This window comes from Trichechus manatus, unplaced genomic scaffold (genome assembly GCF_000243295.1).
Source record: "Trichechus manatus latirostris isolate Lorelei unplaced genomic scaffold, TriManLat1.0 scaffold00019, whole genome shotgun sequence".
Classification (NCBI taxonomy): domain Eukaryota; kingdom Metazoa; phylum Chordata; class Mammalia; order Sirenia; family Trichechidae; genus Trichechus; species Trichechus manatus.
The window spans coordinates 24,171,341-24,189,349 of NW_004443955.1; the positions used below are offsets into that span (position 1 = coordinate 24,171,341).

An 18,009-nucleotide genomic window follows, 5' to 3' on the forward strand; every position below is an offset into this window, starting at 1 on the left:
TGTGTGTGAACTTTTTCATGGGTTTTTACAATAGAGGTCTCATACAATATTTGTCCTTTTGTGATTGACTTATTTCACTCAGCATAATGTCCAGTAGTGGAGTAATTTTCTTTGTTTCTTCCCACGGTATTGCATGGTTTCATGAGTATGGGCTCAAGTCTTGCTCTCTCTTGACTGGTTTTTGTGGCCTTAGACTAGATACTTAGCCTTTTCTGAGTTATAGCAGCCTTCTGTGTAAAATGGGAAAAACAATACCTACTTTATAACAGTTGTGGGGCACAGAATAGGTATTCAGCAAGTGTTTCATTTTCATCTGTGGTTATAGCTATCATTTGGAAGAATTTTTTTTTAAGATTAGATCACGGTGTAGTACACTGGAAGGTAAAAGAGGAGGAGGTACTAACATTCCCAATCTACATGCATTCCTATTAAGAAATAAATCAGTTTTGATGTTTTTGTGTTCTTGTTTTAGAAGACATGAATTGGCTAGTGCTTTAGTAAGTCGTTTGCAGCTTTCTTTCTTTGCTATTTTTTGTAAATACAATTAGATTCCATAATCAGCATTTTGTGTTAAGTAGAGCGTAGACACTCTGAGGGAAAAATATCTAAGAATGGAGCTAGCTTGATGGTTTCTAGGGGCAGATTGATCCTGGGATTCAACTCAGCAAACATTTGAAACAGCATATTATGGGCTAGACCTGAAAGAACCCAAGTAGAGTAATGCACAGTCCCAGATGACAAAGAGGAAAAGCATTCTCTGGAGGATAAGCATATTGCTTGCAAAATAAAAAGAATACATTTTATGTCAGTTATAAGTACAAATAATTTTAGCTCATCCCCAAAAAATGTTTGAACAAGTGAATGTGCGTCAAGCACTAGGAAGGCAAAGATGTTTTTTGGGTATAGTGAGGGAGATGAAAATATGTGGTACAATGGTGATATTTATAAAGTTTTAAGGAACACAGATGAGGGATGTGACATTTGAACTGGATCTTAAAGGATGAGTAGAAGTTTGCCAGGCATGGATTGAGGAGAGGGGGAATAGAATGGCAGTCCTTGCAGTATATGCAAAATATACAGAGATGTCAAAGACTGATGTGTTTGGACACAGTGAGTAGTGAGGTGTGGCCCAGTTATTTAGTGTGGGTGGTGTGTGGTCACAGAATTAGGTTGAAAGGTCAAGATGAGGTGGGTGGAAGTGTCTGTGTTGTGCTAGGAAATTAAGTTTATCCTCCTGAAGCAAAAGGAAGGGTAGAGTTGGATAGCTCATTCTGGGAGCAGTATGGATAGTGACTTGACGGGGGTGGCACTGCCTCTCAGAGACAGGTTAGAGGAGACCATTACAGTAGTTTACTAGGGAAGAGATGATGAGGGCCTTAATGGAGGGGACTGAGGGACATAATTTATTCTGGCATGGGGATGGGGTAGGTTTCCTGGAGGAGGTAACATTTGAGCTCATTTTAGATGTTTATGTCTTTCTGTATGGTCTTGTTCTTGCCTATAATCTGTTTTTTTTTTTCCCCTTCTTTCTTTTTTTATTTTTATATACAATCTGCTTTAGAGCTCATTTATTCATCGGAAAGGAGCTCTGGTGGCATAGTGGTTAAGGTGTCTCCCTCTTTCCTTTATGGCCCATAACTGCGATTGTTAGAATAAGCCTCATGGCTGTTATTTCCCTTGGTTAGTGACCCCTCACCAGCTGTCCAGTTAGAACCGTGTTCTGCCACATCGTCTTTTGTGTAACATCCCTTACACTTGTCTTGGGGGCCATCACTCTGGTTATGCCCTTACTTGTCGACTCTCACCTGGGTCGTGGTGACAGTGGCTTCCTAATGGGTCTTCTTTCAGATTTCTCTTACCTTCATTCTTCCTGCACACTACTTAGATTGGCCTTTCCAAAACACCTCAGAAATTCAAACTGAACCCCTTCAGGGACTTCATGATGCTTCCAGGATCAAGTTCAAACTACTAAGTTTGGCAGTCAGACTCCTTCTGCCCTAACCTTAACCTTCCTTTATACCTTTTTACTTCCTAGGTCACTATACTACATTGGTGATTTTTGTCAAGGCATTTCACCTTCTTTGGCAGAAAAGATAACTAAGGTGCTTGACACGTGGGACATTTCTCCTTTGTGATGCTTCATATTTTACTCACTGTGCCCTGAACATGCCTGCACTCTTGCTCTGCCCACTGCTTGGAATGATCTCACCTCTACCTTTTTTTTGTGGCCTAACTCAAATCCATTTCCTCCTTTAATCCTTCTGTAGATGCTCCAGCCTATACAGATCATTTTCTTTCATAAGAATGATTATAGTATTTATTTTCTAGGCTATTTAATTGGGTAATTATTATAAATGGCTTTGTATTGTGTTTTTTTTTTTGTTTTTGTTTTTTTTAAGATTTTCTGTCTCTCTTAGTTCCTTGAATAGTAACCATGTCTCATACTCTGTATGTTGCTGTGCACATAGGTGGTGGTGGTGTTATTTGCTGTGGAGTGGGCTCTGACTCGACAGAACAGAATGTTGCCCGGTCCTGCACCACTTTCAAGATTATTGGTATGGTTGAGTCCGTATTTGTGGCTACTGTGTATTTTGAGTGTCTTCCAACCTAGGAGGCTCATCTTCCAGCACTATGTCAGAGTGATCATTAAGGTTTTCACTGGCCAATTTTGAGAAGTAGATTGCCAGGCCTTTTTTCCTAGTCTTAGTCTGGAAGCTCCCCCGAAACCTATCCATTATGGTGACCCTGCTACTATTTGAAATACTGGTGGTGTAGTGTCCAGCATCATAACAACACACAAACTACCACAGTATGACAGACTGACAGATAGGTGGTGGATACACATAGGTAATTTAAAAAAAAAAAATTATTTTATTGAGTTTTTGGTGAAAATTTACACAAGTTAGGTTCCCATTTGACAATTTTTGCACAGACTGTTCAGTGACATTAGTTACATTTATTGTGATGCATCAACATTCTGTTTGTGTTCTGTTTGTTCCATTTCCAGTACTCTAGTTTTCCTGCCTTGTATCTTCTCATCTTTGTTTTTGAGTAATTGCCTACCTTTTGGTCTCATATTGATGATATTTAAGTAGAGTACCGATCTTATGGGTAATATCCTTTGTGTGCCACTGTGCCATTTCGCTAAATGGTGGTCTCGGGATAGGCTTGGCTCTAGGTTTGAAGAGTGTCTCAGGGCAATAGTCTAATGGAGTCCTCTGTTCTCTGCTGTTCCAGTTTGTCTGGCCTTTTTTTTTTTTTTTTTTCAATGAGAATTTGAGTTCTCCACGTTTTTCTCCCATTCTGTCTGGGACCATCTGTTGTGACCCTGGTCAGAACAGTCAGTGGTGTTAGCCAGGCACCATCTAGTTCTGCTGGTCTCAGGGTAGATGAGGTTGTGGCTGATATAGACCTGTTTCTTCTTTGAGCTTTTGGTTTCTTTCTTACCATTATTGCTTCTGGTGAGTAGAGACCCATAGCTGTGTCTTAGATGTCTACTAGCAAGCTTATAAGACCCCGGATGCTACTCACTTCACTAGGAAGCAGATCATGATTTTTGTGAACTATGTAATGCCGGTTGACTGAGTTGTCCCGTGAGATTATGGTCCTAAGCCTTCAAACCCAGAAACCCAATCTTGAAAGGTGTTTGGTTATGTCTGAGGAATATCCATATTTGTGTCTTCATTGAATATATGTGCCTGTAGCCACACATTTGTATTTACACATACCTATAGATACTTCTGGAAACCCTGGTGGTGTAGTGGTTAAGAGCTATGGCTGCTAACCAAAAAGGTTGGCAGTTCGAATCTACCAGGCACTCCTTGGAAACCCTATGGGACAGTTCTACTCTGTCCTACAGGGTTGCTCTGAGTTGGAATCGACTTGACGGCAACGGGTTTGGTTTTCTGGTTTATAGATACTTCTATCTGTTCGTACCTATGTACATGCCTGTACCTACCTGTATACCAGTATGCCTCTACCTGTCCATATGTGCTCAAATACTCGTTTTTACTTTGGTTGTGCTGTGCTCACTGCATCCACATTCAGAGCCACTTTTCCCATCCCCCAAAATAACAATTCTCTACAATCTAAAGCATACTTTTCCCTCCCTCTCCTCTCCCTGGTAACCACCAGTGAACACTGGTCTCTTTCTGTATATCCATTCTTGTCTTATAAAAGAGGGATTTTACAATATTTGTCCGTATATACTTGACTTATTTCATTTAGCATTATGCCCTCCAGGTCTATCCATGTTATGTTTCCTGGAGAGTGGGGTGCAGAACTCAAATTCTAGTAAAAAGACCAGACTTAATGGTCTGACTGAAACTGGAGGAACACCAGAGAGCACGGCCCCTGGACTTTCTGTCAACCCAGAATGAAAACCATTCCCGAGGCCAACTCTTCAGACAAAGATCGGACTGGACTGTGGGACATAAAATGATACTCGTGAAGAGTGTGCTTCTTAGCTCAAGTAGATACATGAGACTAAGTAGGCAGCCCCTGTCCGGAGGTGAGATGAGAAGGCAGAGAGGGTCAGTAGCTGGTTGAATGGACATGGGAAATCGGGTAGAAAGGAGGAATGTGCTGTCACAGTATAGGAAGAGCAGTTAGGGTCACATAACAATGTCTGTGTAAATTTTTGTGTGAGAGACTAACTTGAATTGTAAACTTTCACTTAAAGTACAACAATAAAGTAAAAAAAAAATATACTAAAAAAAAAAAAAAAAGTTTCCCGGAGTTGTCATTGTTCTTTGTGGTTGCATAGTATTCCATTGTATGTGTATACCACAATTTGTTTATCCATTTGTTCATTGATGGGCACTTTGATTATTTCCATTTATTTGCTATTGTAAATAAAGCAGCAGTGAACATAGGTGTGCATATGTCTTTTCGTGTCATTATTTTTTGGTCTTCGGGGTATATACCTAGGAGTAGTGGGATTGTTGGAATACAGGGTAGTTCAGTTTCTAGTGTTTTGAGAACATGCCATACTGTTTTCCATAGTGGTTGTACCATTTTACAGTCCCATCAACAATGGATAAGCGTTCCAGTCTCCCCACATCTTCACCAACAGTTGTTGTTTCCTGTGTTTTTAGTTAGTGCCAGGGTTAAGATGGTATCTCATTGTAGTTTTGATTTGTATCTCTCTAATGGCTGATGATTGTGAACATCTTTTTTTCATCATTTACTGGCTGTTTGGATGTCCTCTTTGGTGAAGGTTCTGTTCATGTCCTTTGCCCATTTTGTGATTGGGTGGTCTGTCTTTTTGTTATTGAGTTGTTGCTGTTTCTGTAGATTTTAGAGAGTAGACCCTTATCAGATAAGTTGTTTCCAAAGATTTTTTTCCAGTCGGTTGTCTATTTACCCTCTTAATAAAGTCTTTTTTTAAAACTTTGTTGTTTTTGTTGAGAATATACACAGCAAAACATACACCAATTCAGCAGTTTCTACATGTACAATTCAGTGACACTGATTACATTCTTTGAGTTAAGCAGCCCTTCTCAACCTCCTTTTCTGAGTTATTCCTCCCCCATTAACATAAATTCACTGCCCCCTAAGGTGCCTATCTAATCTTTCAAGTTGCTGTTGTCAATTTGATCCCTTGTAGATAGTTCTTAAGAGAGCATGATGCTCAAGGCAGACATTGTTTACTAGTTAAGCTAAACTATTGTTTGGTTTTAAGTAGACTTCAGGGAATATTTTCAAATTTAGGTTTAAAGATTATGTCAGGGCAGTAGTTTCAGGGGTTCATAAAACCTTAATGGCTCTAGGATGAGCATAAGTTTTTAATTTTTCTGAGGTCCCATGTATCTGTTTTGTCTTTTTTTATTTGTGCATTTGTTATGTTTGTTATCCTAGTTTTACAGAAGATTAGGTCCCATAGTTTTCTCCCTATTACATTTAGGTAATTGCTATACAGTCATGTGCTGCATAGCGTCCGTTCTGGCAACGTCTGACCGCATATATGTCGGTGGTCCCATACCAGAGTAAACAGAGGTAATCAAACATGTAAAAGCCTGAGAAGTCAGAATGCTAGGTGGAGATTCATGGGTTGTTTTTTTTTTTTTTCTTCAGATATATGCACTTTCAAATGCTGCTGTGAAAGGTCAAACAATATGAAAAAAATTGGTTACATATAGTGTCCATGTGTATCTTGGTATCTGCTGTTTTCTAGTCTCTCCTTTATAGTGTAGATTACCCCTCTTAAGATGAGAGTAGTTGGGATTTAGAGTATAGGTGAAGAAACTGGCCTAAGGCAGAAGGAATTGCATCTATTTCACTGTAACTAAGGCACTCTGGTGGTGCAGTGGTTAAAGCACTTGGCTGCCAACCCATGATTCGGACCCACCAGCTGCTCCTTGGGAGAAAGATGGGACGGTCTGCTTCCATAAAAGATTTACAGCCTTGGAAACCTTATGGGGCAGTTTTCTGTCCTGTAGGGTCGCTAGGAGTCAGAATCTACTTCACGGCAGTGGATTTGTTTGTTTGTTTTGGTTCACTGTAACTAGAGGAAATTTATGCAGTTATTGGTTTCATGGCTTCTGTTTACTGTGAGAAGTGGAAGAGAGTTGAAAATGGGGCATTTGAGGAGAGTGAGGTTTGAAATTTCCATTGAGAAATTTGTAGCAGCAAGAGGCAAAAGAGAAGTATTGATTTGGAAGTGAAACACAAGGTTATTAAACAATAGAAAAGTGGAAGCTCAGTGAATGCTGTTGATTCACTGATTTAGGCATGTTTGCACAGTGTCCAGATCACTAAACATCCTACTTCACGGAAGGTATTGTATACGTTTAATGACACATGACTGTGTCAGTATTCATTGATCTGTAACATTGGTTCTCAAAGTGTAGTCCTGGACCCTTGGGGGTTCCTGAGACCCTTTCAAGTGAGTCTGTGAGGTCAACACTATTTTCATAATATTATTAGATGTTAGTTACTTTTTTATAGTGCAAAAGCAGCAGTGGGTGAAACTGCTGATGCTTTAGCATTAATCAAGGCACGGCTGCAAACTGAACTCTAGTAGTCCTTGTATTCTTAACAATTTTGCACTCAGAGTGAAAAAAAAAGTCAGTTTCACTTTATGTCCTTGATGAAGCATTAAAAATTATTACTTTTTTTAAAGCTCAATCTTTGAGTACAAATTTTTCAGTATTTTGTGTGACAAAAAGGGAAGTATGCACACAACACTTCCGCTGTACACCCAGGTACTATGGTTGTCATGAGGAAAAACTTCCGTGCGATTGAGTTGTGAACTGAATTAGCTGCTTTTTTCTATGGAGACACCATTTTTACTTGAAAGAAAGACTAACCAACCATGGTTATTCAGAACATGGGTATTTGGCAGACATTTTCTTAAAAATGAACAAAGTGAGCCTATTACTTCAAGGAAAATAACAGGTAGTATTTATTTGTTGCCAGTAATAAAAGTCAAGCTTTCAAGTGAAAATTAGACTTTTGGAAAACTTGTATTCACCATTGTGAGCCTGACAGCCTCCCAGTATTTAAAAACATTCTTACGAGTTATGTAATGATCTTAACAAATGTAATTTTTTAACATTGTATCATCAGATGTGTACATATATGGAAGATATGCACGACTGAAAGAACCATGCATATCAAAGAATCATGCATAGCTAAGAGATTCAAAGTGAAAGACAGATCAGTGACTTTAAATGTAAAAGAGTACGAAAAAGTCATTGACACAGTTTCAGGTTCCACATTGCACCTAACCTTTAAGAATCTACCACTTGTAAGTTTTGATATATCAAAGAATAATATCACAATTATCTGAAAAGGCTGTTAAAATACTTCTCCCTTTTCTAACTGCATATCTGTATGAGGCTCGATTTTGTTTTTCATAACATTTCAACCAGAATAGCATACGTAACAGTTTGAATGCAGAAGTCGCTATAAGAATCCAGTTGCCTTTCATTAAGCCAGATATTAAAGAGATTTGCAACAATGTAAAACAATACTAGTTTCTCATTAATTTTTTTATTTTGGAAATTATAGTTATTTTTCGTATGTTAATTTTTAATAGGTAATGAGTTTTTGGGTATTTTTAAATGAATAAATATTTTATAAATTTGTCATTTTAATTTTGGATACAATAAGTGTCATTAAATATAACTCACATAAGCAAAAACTCTTTGGGATCTTCAATTTTTAAGAGTGAAAGGGGTTTCAAAATACCACTGATTATAGGTTACAGTGGATTGAAATAAGCTCCTGAGGAATACTTTAGTTTCTGATTTATTTAAAAATCTTAAGAAGAAACAACACAGAAGAAAAGACAAATAATTTACTTTTATTTGTATTATACTGATAGTTACATTTAAAAGATGCTTAATATGTGCCCGGCTCTATGCTGAACGCAGGGCCTATGTTATTTCCTCTAAGCTTTCTTCTGCAACATGTGTATTACCCAAGTTTTACAAATAGGAGAGCTGAGGCACAGCAAGGTTAAGTAATTGGCTTAAAAGAGCAGACCCAAGTTTCAGACCTAGTTCTAGTCTGATTCAAAAACCTGAGCCCCTCATCATGATGCTCTGCTGCCTCACAGAAAAGTGTATTTTATGAATCAGCACTGCATCCACATAACAAATCAGTCATTAGAAGAAAAACAGAATGCCGATATCTGAAGATTATTCATGCAGAGTTGAAAACACCTACCCATGTTTTCATTTTAATCAAGGCCATACCTGTACCGTTTTGTGGAACCAAATCCTTAGAAGGTTAGGAGACCTTCAGAATAGACTGGAAGTCTGTAGGCTTACTTTCTTACAGATAAATTGTAGTTAATATGTAAATCTAGCTCAAGGTTGGGCCGATTTACAGGATGGCTTTAATTTAGCCCCTCTTCTTGGTTTCATTCAGAGGTATAGAAACCTTAGATCATCTGAAGGTGTTATTTTGATCAGAAAGGAGTTATCTCATTGGGAGAAAAGGGAATGTGAATGGAGTTGAAGTCGGGTGAATGTGAAGAGAATAGCACTGCCTCTCGGATTCCAGGCCTCTTGGATTATTGTACTGAGACCATCGGGTGACTGAAAGGAAAGCAAGTGTGAAAGCAGGTTCTGAAAAAGGGAAGTGACTTGACCAAGAGGCACCCTGCACAGGAACACACATTGCCAGTTTTAGCTCCAGATGGTAAGAATAGCTCTGTGTGTTCAGACCCTCTTGTTTTGGAATCATCTGCAGAACACTTTTGTTTCTGCTTGGTGGGTTTGCTGACTGAAAAAACCTTGCAAACATTTGTATTAACAGTGTTCCACATGCCTAAGCAAATCAACTTTATACTACTAACTTTAAAATTGTCTTGGTAAATTTGCTTTGAAATTAATGTGAACAGCTTCATTAATATTACACATTATACTCCTGTATTGTCATTAAACTGTTATTGTTTTCTCTAACCTTTTTAACAGCCTCAGTGGAAGTGGAAATAAGGGTGTGAATCATTGTACCTATCTTGGCCCAAAAAGCAGGGAAGAAAGGTGTGATTCTTTTTTCTTTTGGTCTTGACGAACTCTAACTTGATTCCCAGATTTCCCTCTGACATTCATACTGTATCCTCAAACCAGTCTTCCTTTCACTCAACATTACTATGACGAGTGTATAACTGGTACTTGTCTTTCAGATGTGTATTATGTAAATAGGCTTTGACAGGGGGCAAATTTAAACTGTTGTAAAGATAGACCGTTCATTTCTAAAACTGCCTTTTGTGGTAGAATTGAATTGCTGATTGTGTGAAGTAGTTTTTAAAATGAGGGGAAAACAAAATGAGAACTTATGAATACTTGCACAGTAAAAATATGGAAGAGGAATATGATCATTGTGTTTTTTTCCTCTGAAATAGTCAATAGCTTTTTATTGCAATGATAATTAGCCAAAGAAATTCCCACACGTAGATAAAAATGAGTTGTAGTGAGATGTAAATAGTGAGATGTAGACTGAAGATTGGAAATATACTGTGAGTTCAAATGATACAGGTACAGAGTGTTCTTTTATTATGTAATTTGGGAAGAGTTTCGGAACTCCAAAATTGAATAAACACATTGAGGGACTGTGTGTTTTGTTAGTTCTTATGTCAGAAAGCGTTCTCTTGATGTGGATGCATTTCTAAGATAAGTGGTTAGTTTGTTCTTGTTTCATTTTCAATATTTGTCTTTGAGCACTTGACAAATTGAGAGAAGAGGATGTCCTAACTCTAGGAGACCGTTGGCATCTGCTTGAGGCTTTTTCTTTTGGTCTTTCCACTGTACCTAGGAAATATATGATGAGAAGAAGGGTTAGTATTCTGTTTTCTAAAGTTCATTCTGGGCTTGTGTTTTGTGGAATTGCTGCTTTATCATGGGAAAAAACACTAAGTGTAACTTCAGAGTAGTAGGATGTCTGCAGACAGCTGCTGTGTGAGTTTTTTTGGTGGGGTTCTCTGATGTTGGAGTGTTTGTTTCTTATATTTTGGTTTCAGATTTGAGGTGGTAGTCAAGTTACTCCAGAAACTGATAATTTTTCTTTAGTTTCCAAACTAAATTTCTGAAAGAAATGGCTTTTTTTTTTTTTTTTTACTCAAGTATGTTGATTATTAGCTTCTAAAAAGTGATGGGAGATCTATGAAGAGAGCTGATGTACTCAAAACTCTGTAGTTCAGCTTGCATGACCCTTTTCTTGAGCTCAGAATTCACAGATGGAGGCAGATTTGTAAATAGATAAACGATGAGTCAGAATGGTAAATGTCATTACAAAGATTTGAAGAAAGTGAGGTGGGGACACAGAGGACAGAGCAACGATATTTTCTTGGAGGGCCTGGGGAGGGAAAGAGGGAAGGACATTCTAAAACCTCAATTGAGAGCATTCAGTAAGAATAACTATGTCCACTGCACTGACTGTTTGCCTAAGTGGACACTTAAGAATTAGTCCAAACAAATCTGTTTAGTGTGTAGCTTATGTTTAGCACTGTGCTAGGCACGTGGGAGAGGCATTACAAAAGTATAAGATGTGATCCTACCTCAGTGATTTGAGGAGGGGAGGCAGGATACTTTGTGAACAGCGTCAAGAACTTTTGGTTCAAGGTTCAGCTGTGGGTAGCCACATGGTTTGGCAGAGTGGTGCCTTTTTATTTATTTTTTCTCTCTCCCTGCTGCTAAACCACATTGGAAATCCATCCATCTCATTAATATTAAGTCATGCTGTATACCTCTCCAGGATAGTACCCATGGACATGACTAGTAGCCACAATAATTTTTGGGACTTCAGTGGTTGATGAATGTAGCCACAGTGCTTAATTTCTTTCATGGCTAACTAGTTTTTATTGGGGAAGAGGAACTTTGAGAGAAGTTGGGTAATTTGCTTTAACTTAAGGACACGCAAAGTATCAAGTCACATCTGTTATGTTCATGGCAATTTTGGTGTATGTTTGAGTGCTAGGCTCTGCTGAAAGCCAGTCTGTTCACTCCTTTCCACCATACTTTTTCTGTCATCATTGTTCATTTCTCCCCCTTCCATTAAAAGATAGTAAGTTTTCAGGCTTCCTACATGCATGTGCTTCCTTAAAATCGTACTGTGACGAGCAAGACAGCCTGTCCACAGAGGGTTACATACTGTGGTACTGTGGGTCGGTTTAAATGTCTTCCTTCTTTCCTTCTGCACATCTGATTTATGCAGTAAGTTTTATTATATTCTTGCCAATTTAGAAGCCACAAGTAAATTTTTTATTTTAATTTTTTCCTGATTAAGTTCTAGGTTGATATTAGAAATATTAATATGTTCATCTTAGGTAGGTACCAAGCTTCCTTTAACATCTTCCACATGAGTTTTCAGTAGTTTTTAGACTTGGAGATTTTAGGAACCTCATTTTTGGTAGGAATTCTGGGTTTGCTGCTTTTTCTTTCTCCTTAGTTTAAAATTGCTAAGTATAACCGAAGAAATCCCTCTGATACTTATTGGTTCTTTTTGCTGGATATTAAATAGCAGCAAACAACTGACCTTTAAATTAGAAAAAAGTAGTTTATGTAAAAATAAAATCACTGGAATATAGTACTGGAGTATTGGTCAAAGTCATAGAGTCAGGTTAGTATGATCAGTGGGTATTTGTCAGGAATAGGAATGTTGCGGTGTAATGACAGGCTGTACTTAGTCAAAAGAGCAATCCATTGTTAACCCATTGACAAACTTTTGAGATTATTTAGTACTTGTTTGAGAGCGATAGCGTCATTGGCAGAGTTTGCGGTCCTTTTTTTGCCAATTAAAAATGACTGCCGTTTACTGAGTTTCTACTGTGTTCTGGCCGTTGTGTTCTAAGAGCTCATTGATCTTCAGTCATGACCTGAAGAGGAAGGGGACATTATCATAGTTATACCCAAACCAAACACATTGCCTTCGAATAGAATTCCGACTCATAGCGACCTTATAGGACAGAGTAGAACTGTCCCATAGGATTTCCAAGGCTGTAAATCTTTTTCTTTTCTTTTTTTTTTATTGTTGTAGCTTAAATGAAGTTTACATTTCAGGTTAGTCTCCCATACAAGAATTTATACATACATTGTTATGTGACCCTAATTGCTCTCCCCATACTGTGACAGCATACTCCTCCTTTCCACCCCTGACTTCCATGTCCGTTCAACCAGTTCCTAACCCTCTCTGCCTTCCCATCTTAACCACCGGACAGAAGCTGTCCGTTTAGTCTCTTGTATCTACTTGAGCTAAGAGGCACATTCCTCACGAGTGTCACTTTATGTCCCATAGTCCAGTTCAATCCCTGTTTGAAGAGTTGGCCTCGGAAATTGTTTTAGTCTGGGCTGATAGAGAATCCAAGGGCCGTGCTTTCCGGGCTTCCTCAAGTGTCAGACCATTAAGCCTGGTCTTCTTACTAGAATTTGAGTTCTGTACCCCAACTTTTTCCTGCTCTATCAGCGAATCTCTGTTGTGTTCCCTGTCAGGGCAGTCATTGGTGGTAGCCAGGCACCATATAGTTCTTCTGGTCTCAGGCTGATGGAGTCTCTGGTTTATGTGGCCCTTTCTGTCTCTTGGGCTACTACTTTCCTTGTGTCTTTGGCATTCTTCATTCTCCTTTACTCCAGGTGGTTGGGACCAATCGATGCATCTTAGATGGCCGCTTGCAAGCTTTTAAGACCCCAGACGCCACTCACCAAAGTAGGATGCAGAACATTTTCTTAATAAACTTTGTTATGCCAGTTGATCTAGATGTCCCCTGAAAGCATGGTCTCCAGACCCCTATCCCTGCTACTCTGTCCCTCAAAGTGTTTGATTGTATTCAGGAACCTTCTTAGCTTTGGTTTATAGTCCAGTTGTGCTGACTTCCCCTGTAGTGTGTGCTGTCCTTCCCTTCACCTAAGATAATTCTTATCTACTATATAGTTAGTAAAAAACCCTCACACTCCCTCCCCAAAGAATGTTTTCTTCTGTGTTTAAACAAAGCTGTCAATCTTTACAGAAGCAGACTGCCACATCTTTCTCCTGTGGAGCAACGAACCACTGACCTTTCAGTTAGCAGCTGAGCACTTAACCACTGTGCCACCAGGACTCTCTTCTAGTCATACAGATGGGGAAAATAAAGCCCAAATGTTAAACAGCTGTTTAAATGGCACAGAGCCACGTAAATTATTGGTACTGGGAATTCACCACAGGTCTGTGTGACTCCAGCCCAGCACTGGCCAGAAGAGATACAATGTCAAGCACATACGTAATTTAAAGTTTTCTAGTAGTCACATAAAAAAAGGAAAAAGAAAACAGAACAAAAAACGGGTGAAATTAATTTTAATAATAACTTATTTAACCCAATGTATGAAAATTTTTCATTTTAACATGTAATTAACATAAAAAATCAAGATACATTCTTTTTTTATAGCAGGTCTTCAAAATAAATGTGTATTACACTTAGAGCACATCTCAGTTTGGGCTAGTCACATTTCAAGTGTTAAGTAGTTTCTTGCGGCTTAGCAGCTACCTTGGAGCCCTGGTGGCTCAGTGGTTAAGAACTCAGCTGATAACCAAAAGGTCGGCAGTTCGAATCTACCAGCTACTCCTTGGTAACCCTGGGGGGCAGTTCTGCTCTGTCCTATAGGGTTGCTATGAGTTGGAATCGACTTGATGGCAGCGGGGTTTAGTTCTCCTTTCTTCCTTTTCGATAGAATGTGTTCTTTAGCCTAAGAACAATAGAAAACAACTTCTTTTTTAGCTGTCTCAACTCATTCCTAACTTAGCCTAACTTTATAGTTTATTTTGGCTGCAAATTCCTGTCCACTTTTTATCTGCTATAAAAATGTATTTTTCCTTCAATCAGGAAAAAATGTAAGCTAACACATATTTGTGTTGGATTATCTTTTTTTCACCATATTTTTGTAACCCCTGGAGCTCTGTCTATGCCTCTGCCAGTTCTTTTTTTTTTTTTTTAAATGTTGATTGAATTTGAGGGTGGCTGAAACATTTTTTATGCAGGAGTGGCTTGTAGAATGTGGGAGAATTCTATGAATCCCTGTCAGGGCATCATTCTGTATCAGCTTACTGGTGATCAGTAATCACCAGTTGATGCCTTTACTATTCTGGGAAAGTTCTAGGTGTAGAAAGAGACTCTTAAGAGTTTATTACTTCACCAGCCTGAGCCCAGAAGGACTAGATGGTGCTATGCTACCACCACCAACCGCTGTGACAGGGATCATAATAGACAGTCGTGGACAGACCAGGAGAGAAATGTAGAACAAAATTGAAATTCACAAAAAATGACCAGACTTACTGGTTTGACAGAGACTGGAGGAACCCTCGAGACTATGGCCCTGGACACCCTACTAACTCAGAATTGAAGCCACTCCCAAAGCCTACTTTTCAGATAAAGATTAGACAGGCCTATGAAATAATAACACACGTGAGGAACATGCCTCATAATGCAGTCAAATATACAAGACCAAGTAGGCAACTCCTGCCCAAAAGCAAGATGAGAATTCAGGAAAACTGGATGAATGGGCACGGGAAACCCAGGGTGGAAAGGAGGAGAGTTCTGTCACATTGTGGGGATTGCAGCCAACGTCACAGAACAATTTGTGTATAAATTTTTGTATGAGAAACTAACTTGTCCTGTAAACTTTCACCTAAAGCACAATAAAATTATTAAAAAAGAAAAAAAAGTTTATTACTTTAATGTGGTAGCCAGGAAAAACTTTATTATCTAAAAAAAGACCTAGAGGAATGTAAGCGTCATTATACCACTAGATTTTTGTTCACTTTGCAAAATTGGACTTTATTAAACTAATATAGGGTAAGAAAAATGATCCATGATCCTGGCAGTGTTGCCATGGACGTATCGCCATTATTTACATTCATATTACACTCTGTCCTCACTTATTGACATAGTTAGGTTCCAAAGACCAGGTCATTATGTGAAAATTGACATTATTTGAAAATGGATAATGACCACATCAGATCACAAAATGGAGGATGACTGCATTATTACATAACTGCCGTAACAGCTGAGAATCATGGCCCAGCCAAGTTAACACATAACCTTAACTATCACAGCCAGTGTTACTCTCGCCTTGTACGGTGTTCATTACTGCCAGATGTACATTAGTGCACGTAATAGTCATTTAGCAGATTTTTTACTATTGTAGTAAATGTGAAATGTTGGATAATGAAATAGTCGATCAGTAAGAAGTAAGTGTGCTTTATAGGAACAGAAAACCATTGAGGGAGGCTCTGGGCAGGAATTTCTAACAACTTTATTTATTATGGATGATAGCACTTGCAGTTACATTTTCAAAAGTTGGGGGTGGAGGGCTCCCAGTTATATTGTTGTTAGGTGCCATTGAGTTGGCTCCCAGTTGTTGTTAGGTGCTGTCGAGTTGGTTCCCAGTTATATAGGTGATAAGTAAATTCCGGACTGTATATAACGTAGGAAAAAATTACCTATAAATCCCATTACCTAGAGGTACTTAACCTTTTGGTTTTCTTCTAGCATTTTTCTCTCCTATACATTGTGTCGTAATACACAGTTTAGAAGATCAGATTGGATTTACAATTTTCTTTTCCGTGTTTTTAATATAATACTGTGTTCTCATGTTACACAGTTCTTGAATGTTATTTTAACAGATAGCATAATTATATTATTTGGAGTTACTATAATTGATTTCAACAGTTCTTAATTATTGGCCATTTAATTCTTCTTTTTTCCCCAACAGTTTTTCCTTCGATTCCAACAGCATTTCCTTCTTGTAAATTGAAATTACTAGGTTAATGTTTGAACATTTTCAACTTTCTCCACACATGTTAAATTTTATCCAAAATGCTTGTGGGCACTTTTTATTTCATACCCATCACCTGAATATGAGAATACTTGTTTCACCACATCTTTGTCAGCAATGGACATTTTTTGTTTTCTACCTTTTCCTGATTTACAGGTGGAAAATATCAGCTAAAAAAATATTGCACTGAATTTAGACCCCTCTTGAAGTGATAAAAATACTAGTCAGCCCACAAACTCTGGCCTTTGTTTTCTTGTCTGAACTCAGTCCTGACCATTCTTTCATATTATTAGCAAAGCATGCTAAACACGTAGGGTGTTTGTGTTAGACCAGATCTGCTGTGGTTTTGTTAAAACCAGGATGTCACTGAAAAATTACTCAAGAGTTTGGAAATTCCCTGTGAAGGAAAAAGAACATCCCAACAAAGCTATCTGTCTTTATGTTGTACTGTGCCCAGGCTTTATATATTTAGCAATTGCTTTGGCTGAACCAGTTTATGCATCTAGAAGAACCAGTCCAAACGTCTCTGCCGCTCCCTTTCATCAGAGCAAACACCTAGATCATCTTTTCCCTTTTCCCTTTTCTTTTGACTTTGACTAGCAGGTTCTCAGCTAGCTTAGGTTGTCGACTTGCTTGTACAGCCTTAGCACCAGGTTTTATTGGAAATATTTCTGTTTTATGAATGAAAAATTTTTCTTTTGCTGGAGTTAATTCATATTTTCTAAAATGCTGCTTTTATTGTAAATGACTATATTGTAAACTCCTGATTCCTACCCAGGGAGGGACATGAATTTGATACTCAAGAGCTGATGCAAAATCTTAAACAGGCAGTAGACATACAGATAAAATAGCTTTCTTCTTTCTGTATTCTTGGTAGAAATTGCTCTATCTGATATTGTTTAGATGAATCTTTCTTTCATTAACCAGTTTTCACTTACCTTGAGATCAGTCAGGTACCAAAATGAGGGAAGATTCTAAGTAGTCACGAAGATGTCAACAGGGCTGTGTGTCAAACTCAGACACACATTATTCTTTTTCCCTAGGAAAGCTCCTTTCCCAGAGCTAGCTACTTACTCTTGTTATACATTCATTTTGAGGAAACTTAGTTTTCTCTTTTCCTAGTCCTGAGGAAATTAATGATGGTCATTCAGAAGCCAAAAATTAAGTTTGAGGATAGCTTAATGTGTGTGTTTTTTTTTAAATCCTGGAGTGGTATAAAAAATGCATTGTACTTCCACCAGCAGCATATGAGTGTTCAGTTTTTCCATCTAGTTGCCAACACTTCGTATTGGTATTTTCTATCGTAGCCACTCCGGTGGGTGTGTATTGGTATCTCATTGTGGTTTTAATTTGAATTTCCCCAGTGACTAATGATGTTAAATACCTTCCTGTGCTTATTTGCCGTTTGTTTATTTTCTTGGTGATGTGTCTGTTAAAATCTTTTGCTCATTTTTTGTTTTTTGTCTTATTGAGTTGTAAGAATTTTTTATACGTTCTGGATACACATCTTTTATCAGATACGTGATTTACAAATATTTTACCCTAGCGTATGGCTTGTCTTTTTATTTTCTTAATGGTGTGGTTTGAAGAATAAAAGTGTTCAATTCTGATGAAGTTTAGTTTATAATTTTTTATTTTATGGATCATACTTTTAGTATCATATCTAAGGCATCTGCTGCTTAGCCAAAGTCACAAGATTTTCTCCTATGCTTTGTTCTAAAAGTTTTATATTTACCTCTTAAGTTTATATCTAGGA

General features: G+C 38.1%; 1 protein-coding gene across 3 annotated transcripts in view; it reads left to right on the plus strand.

The window, feature by feature from the left end:
• AKAP13 (A-kinase anchoring protein 13) overlaps positions 1-18,009 on the plus strand; it is a 391,580-nt gene that overhangs the window by 28,748 nt on the left and 344,823 nt on the right. Inside the window, exon 2 of one of the 3 annotated variants that reach the window (XM_023727889.1) lies at positions 2,469-2,555. The exons of 1 other annotated variant lie outside the window; for it this stretch is intronic. The gene's annotated coding sequence lies outside the window, so the exon portion shown is untranslated. Of the gene's footprint in view, positions 1-2,468; positions 2,556-5,853; positions 10,289-18,009 lie in introns of those variants that run through there. One more of the 3 variants, XM_023727888.1, reaches the window with a different exon arrangement.